At 49.0% G+C, this 6,815-nt stretch overlaps 1 pseudogene; it reads left to right on the forward strand.

Annotated features, from left to right (window-relative positions):
- The first annotated feature begins 4,673 nt into the window (after positions 1-4,673).
- Positions 4,674-5,833, forward strand: LOC109250536 (ERI1 exoribonuclease 3-like; annotated as a pseudogene).
- Positions 5,834-6,815: the final 982 nt, after the last annotated feature.

The raw sequence follows: 6,815 nt of genomic DNA on the forward strand, positions 1-6,815 counted from the left end.
TGCACACTACCCTAATTTTTGCAGAATTCTCATGTTCCTGCACCAGATTCTATTATAAGCAAACGGTAGGAGAAGCTGAATGTTTCACAACAACTAATGGGAAAGAAAATGTAAATTGAGGAAATTATTTCCGTTCACCTAATTTTTGCCTGTAATCTTGGAATAGAGCACCCTTCTGTTTGGGTAGTGAAACACCTGAATGCGGCTCACAGGAGAATACCGATGGTACGACACATCGACGTGCAAACATTATATCTAGAGGCGAAATCAGATTCTTATTTATAATTTCATTTAGTACAGACTGATCATTTCAGTCTGATCACCTTTCCTGATCACCTTTCCTGAAAATGAATATAACATATTTGGCATCATCCGATTCCATTAAACAAATATTTATCGCTCATTTGTGGGAAGCAAAATTTTCGTTACGGTAGAGAAATGCCTTGCCCTCAAGGGACTAACAGACTTATTCATAAATTTCTAGCGATTAAAGCCTGGTTTGAGTAATCACATACTAATATTTTTCTTAGTAGCTAACTTCTTAATATTTTATGAAGTGCTGCCGTGTTAACACTCAGAACAATGGACTCTAAACACATTGTTTCCCCCAGAATTTGGAATCATTCAGACTACAGCCTAGATTTTGACACATCAATGTTAGGAGCTCCCTGGACCAGGTATTTGCTTTAAGAAGGTGCCACTTATGGAGATTAAGCTTTGCAAATAAAACCAGGTTTATATTTAACTACCTTCTCCCACTCTTTCTCCCCCACAGCGCTGATTCCCTAGCACTTTGCTCACGATACTTTCAATACTCACAGGATGCAAGTTTTTCCTGTTTTCATGTTGAGAGAACTTCTTTGAAAACAACCGTCTTTATCGAGTATTTTACCAAAACATTTCTTGTCATTCTGTGTTTAGCCCCCTCCAAAGTACTGGCCTACCTAAACCTAATGCCACACTTTAGAAAACACCCTTTCGGGGCGCCTGGGTGGCTCAGTTGGTTGAGCGTCCGACTGCGGCTCAGGTCATGATCTCTCAGTCTGTGAGTTCGAGCCCCGTGTCGGGCTCTGTGATGACAGCTCAGAGCCTGGAGCCTGCTTCGGATTCTGTCTCCCTCTCTCTCCTTCCCTCCCCTGCTCATGCTCTCTCTCTCTCTCTCTCTCTCTCTCTCTCTCTCTCTCTCTCTCAAAAATAAATAAACATTGGGGTGCCTGGGTGGCGCAGTCAGTTAAGCGTCCGACTTCAGCCAGGTCACGATCTCGCGGTCTGTGAGTTCGAGCCCCGAGTCAGGCTCTGGGCTGATGGCTCGGAGCTTGGAGCCTGTTTCCGATTCTGTGTCTCCCTCTCTCTCTGCCCCTCCCCCGTTCATGCTCTGTCTCTCTCTGTCCCAAAAATAAATAAAAAAACATTGAAAAAAAAAATTAAAAAAAAAATAGATAAACATTAAAAAAAATTTTTTTTAAACACCCTTTCTACTGATGTTGTGCAGTTTCTTACAGTCTAAATCTGTGTGGACGTGGCGGGATGTTAAATTCAGTTGCAGACTTTTCCTAAAGTATAAACTTGGAGGGTGAAACCTTCCAGTGGATTTCTTAAATCCTTACCCTATCCCTTTATTTTCTGTCTCTGACCTTTGATCTGGCCCAGTCTTTGAACTAATAAGGATCTGTTAGAAAACATTAGTAGCTTGTTAATTTCTTCTTTCTTTTCCCATTTTCTCTTTCCTCTTTCCAGAGCAAATGACCTTTTCATCGTGTCTCTTTCTCCTTTTCCTTTGTATTGAAGCTTGCATTCAATTAAAATTCCACCTTACAGTCATGAACAAGTATCTCTTCAGTCATTTCAACTTATTGATTATTTTGTAAGTGCCGGCACCTTTACGAGTACTGAAGAGGGCAAAAGCAGACAAAATCTGTCATCTAATGGCATTTACCCTCAAGTTGAAAAAGAAAGACAAGGAACAATAAGGAAAACATATAGGGTGTCAGACATTATTAGGTCCTAAGGCAAAAATAAACCAGGGGAGGGAACAAGGTGTTTGTGGAAGGGAGGTGAATATTAAGCAGGATGGTCAGGGAAGGCCTTAGAGAGAAAGGCACCGTTGAAGCAGAGACCGGAAGGAGGTGGGCGAGGAAGCGAACAATACAGAGGGATGGGTGGAAAAAACGGGCAGGCAGGCAGACCAGTGAGTGCAAACATCTTGCCATAAAGCTCACACCTCGGGGGCGGTGCAGGAACAGCAAAGAGACCGTGGAGGCTGAAGGTGACTGAGCAAGAGGGGGGGTAAGAAGGTGAGATCAGTAGAAGGGGAGATGGGACCGTACGGTGGGTGGGAAGAGGCAAGGGTCTGGGGGCTTGGGGGTGGGCACTGTAGCTCTAGAAAGCCCTGGGGGGGGGGGGCGGGGGTTGCTGAACGAGATGGGAAGTCTACTGAGGCGTTTTGAACAGGAGAGTTCTGACCCGGGCTCTGCTTGAGAAGAACCTTCCTGGCTGCCGCGTTCTCTAAAGGTGCAAGGATAGTCCCAGGAAGGCCATCAGATGCAACTGCAGGCACCCATGCAGATCGGGGGTGGCCGTGAGGCTGGTCAAAGCGGTGGGGCCTTCGGACAGATTTTAAGCCAACGCTATCTGCTGATGGACCGGACGGCGGACGGTACGACAGCTGTCCCCCGGCAGGTCCTCGGTAAACATCCGCCCCAGTGAAGCACCGGCAGCGCTCTTTTAAAAGCCTAGCGTTTGTCCAAACGCTTTCTTTGTGTTTTCCGCCCGCTGTTAACAGCTTCCCCTGGGCCTTCCACTCCATTTCACCAGCCACTTGCGGGGAGTATGGCCTGAACCTCCTCCCCTCTCATGAGGAGTCCACGTGGGCAACGGGAAACGCTACCTGCCCGAACCTCCCTGGGGGGGGGGGGGGGGGGGGGTCTCGTGCACTCAGAGCCCACCGTCCCGAGATTCCCCCGAGGCCCCCAGTTCCCGAGCCCACGCCTCTCCTACCTCCGTCTTCCACGGGCTCCCTCCTGGCGTGGCCGCCTCCTCCAGCGTTGCTTCCAAACCCTTTGAATGTTCTCGGGCGCGTCCTCCGTCCAGCCTTGGAGCGACCCGGCCTCCTCGTGCCACCGGCCCACCGCCAGGGGCCACCGCGCAGGCGCAAGCGCAGGCGCAGGCGCTCGTGCGCGCAGCGGGGCCGCCATTTTGCACCACTGTGCTGGTCTCTACCCAGTGAGCGACTCTCAGCTTCCCGCGCGCGTTGTGGTCGTGCCTGTCCCTTCCCGCTTCCCTTCTCCTCAGCGCACACCTAGCTGCCTGCCATACGGGGCAATAAACATTAGGAAATGCCTCCAAGGTCACACGCACCTCTACTCAGGGCCTATTTCCCTGCGTTTCCACCCACCTTACCTACTTCCCTGAGGGGGGCGAGGGGAGAGCCTCCTTTTTCTAGTCGAGGCCAAAATTTGCACTTCGGTTCTGGATCCCAGCAGCCTCCCCCTCCCCCCCCCCCCCCCCCAACCTCAGGGGCCTGTTTCAAAAACCCCTGGATAGTTAGTGGTAGTTATAGGACTATTTTGCCTCAACTGATTGAACGATACATTTTATTTCATTTTTAATGTTTTTAATGTTTCTTGTTGAAAGAGAGACGCACGTCGCGAGTGGAGGAGGTGGGAGGGGGAGATAACGGAATCCGAAGCAGGCTCCAGGCCCTGAGCTGTCACCACAGAGCCTGATGCGAGGCTCGAACCCACTAACGGGGAGACCGTGACCTGAGCCAAAGTCGGAGTCTTAGAGCCACCCAGGGCCCCTGAACCATATATTTTAAATGGATGGGGGTTTTTCGGATAAAAATTACGTATGACAAAATTTAAACAAAACAAAAAAAACCTGACTCTTTTCTGTCCTTTTCTTCTCTGCTCATAAATACACTTCAGCTTCTGACAAAATAAAAGCTGAATTCGAAATGTCCTTTGCCTTTGCTGGCTGCCTAAGTTTTTAAAGAGCTCCAACTGTGTGCCAGTGTCTCTCCTAAGTACTTGGAAGCTGACCCACTATGGTGCTTGGCAAATAATACATCTCATCCTCTTGGATCAGTGTTGTGTCTGGCACTGTGCAAAGCCTTTAACGTGTCTAACCTTATTTAGTCCTCTCAACTACCCTAAGAGGTAAATACTACCATTTACATTTTACGTAAGAAAAACTGAGCCTTTAGAAGGGGTTGGTAACTGGCCCAAGTTCTCCCAGCAGCGCGGTGGGGACCGGACCCCCAACCCGTGTCCCTCCGATGCGCCTCACCACTAAGTCCTGCATATATTAAGCTGCGGGATGAGGTTTTAGGTTGGGTGGGAGCAGAGAGGTAAGAGATCTGAACAGTTGGTTGCTCACAAGTTTCAAGGACTTCTCTCTCTCCTGTGTGAACTCCCTGTCTTCATTGCTGGGGGCACACATAAAGGCTACCAACCAAACTATCCTTGCCAGAATAAGGAACTGAGGCACAGGGGTTTCCGGGAACCATCGAACACAGGATCCCGAACCCGTACGTCCTCTCGTATATTTTTGCTTTTCCTTAAAGGGTATTCATGCAACTACTACCATCATAGGCCTTTTCTCACCCTGTGATTCTGTTTTTTTTTTTTTTTAACGTGTATTTATTATTGAGAGATGACAGAGCATGAGCAGGGGAGCGGCAGAGAGAGAGGGAGACACAGAATCCGAAGTAGGCTCCAGGCTCCGAGCTGTCAGCACAGAGCCCGACACGGGGCTCGAACCCACAAACCGCGAGATCACGACCTGAGCCGAAGTCGGACGCTTTACGGACTGAGCCACCCAAGCACCCCGTCACCCTGTGATTCTTAACACGCTCTAAAGTTGATGTCATCAGAAGATCCTTACATCAAAATAGAAGAACTGAGTCTCACTGGCCGGGGTCAGAGTGTGCAGACCACAGAGATTGGGTCTGCCTTTCCCACATATGTCCAGCCTGTGGTCCATCCACAGCTTTCTCCCTTCTGTACCCAGCTCACCAGGATTATTCAAGCCATGGCGGATGGTCAGCCAAGCCTGCAGCAAGTGGTGGAGACGGTGGATGAGCAGATAGCAAAAGAAAGCCTCTTCGATCCAAATGTCAATTTTTGTCACGTGTGGAGACTGGGACTCGAAAGTCCCAGGCCAGGGCCATACTTGGGTTTGCCAGTGGCAAATTACTTCAAGCAGTGGATTAATTTGAAAAAGGCTTACAGCTTCACCATGGGCTGCTGGCCCAGGAATGGATTTCTAGACAGGAACCAGGATCCCAGCCTGCAACACATAGGCGGGTCCCACCGCAGCACGATGACTACAACATTGCCAACATCATGAAGACACTTGCATATCAAGACCTCGTCTTCAAGCAGACATCGAAGCCATTCTGACTGGCCCAGGATGGGATGGGGCAGGACAGGGTAGCTGCTTGGCTCAGCCTAGAACCCTCCTTTCCCTCACCAGAGAGGAAAAGGGGGAGTGGCATGGTTCTGCTTCCAGTGTCCCCCAGTCTACCCTGTGGACCTATGTCCTGGGTAAGGACTTGGCCACTTGGCCCCTCTGGAGCAGACACTTTGTGTCCCCCACGCCAACTCCTCAACCTCAGCCCAGTATCAGCCCCTCCCATTGTGGGCCTCGTCCAAGACAACCCGTGCACTCACAGCCTCCTCCCAGGTATGTAGGCTTTGCTGGGGCCAGCAGGCCCCCCTGTGCTCCCTCCCATCCATAGTGCATGGGGTGTGGTGCCCCCAGGGCTCCAGGAGAGATCAGGCCCAACCTTGTGTCTACCCCCGTCCCCGCCATGAACATGCCACTGGATAAAGTCAGGGAACAAGAAAAAAAAAAATGGAAGAACTGGGCTAGAACCAAGAAGACGACTTCACTACACTAAGTATGATGTCATAATACTCATAAATAAGCAGTAAAAAAACAAAAAAAAAAGGATTAATGAAGGTTGGAAGTGTAACTCATGACGTGTGGGAAACATGTCTGCCAAGAAACAGTTATTGTATCACACCCCTGTTCAAAATGCCAGAATAGACATAGAGGATACAAAAATAAAGATCACACTCCATTTGTGCGCACATAAAGCCCACAGTTAGCGGGGGAGAAGTCATGTGTAAAGCCCTCAGAAATCATTTACCAGGCAGGATGTGACAAGGACTTGGCACGAGTCAATGTGGCTTGAGTAGCCACGGCTCCCAGCACATGAATACCTCACCAAAATCTGAAAATTTCCCCTTTGTTAGGATGTATTCCAGGCAGGAACCCTCACCCTCAGGATGGGGAGAGGAAAATTGAACGGCTCATGGGAGTCTGGGCTACAGGAGCCTGGACAGAAGGTCCCGAATCAGTATTCAGGTTAAGAGTTAAGAAGGGCATTTCCTTCGTAATCTCTTCTCTGTGGGTTTTCGATTATTTTGGTCTTGGGGTGGTGAGTTCAGGCGCCATGTTGGGCCTATTTTTTCGATTGGAGAGCATTTGAAAATACCTCACTAACTCACGTGGAGAATTCATAAGCAAATGAGAGGAGAGGAAATGAGTGTGTGGTTGTATGTTTGCATGTGTTTATGCGTGGTTGAGAAAAAGGGAGGAGAGTGACACATCAGAAACATTTGAATAGTTGTGGCCTGACTCTGTGGCCATGAGAATCTCATAAAGCACTTGATCTATTCCTTGGGTTAATCATGTGCCACAAATGAATATTAGATGAGAGCAATGAGCACGCCCTTATTTCAACTCATTTAGGATTTCCTAACTTATGACTCATTGGTCTTGTGATTATGAGTGCTGTTTTTGGAGGT

The sequence above is a fragment of the Panthera pardus genome, unplaced genomic scaffold (assembly GCF_024362965.1).
Source record: "Panthera pardus isolate Hobbes unplaced genomic scaffold, ASM2436296v1 HiC_scaffold_21, whole genome shotgun sequence".
NCBI lineage: Eukaryota > Metazoa > Chordata > Mammalia > Carnivora > Felidae > Panthera > Panthera pardus.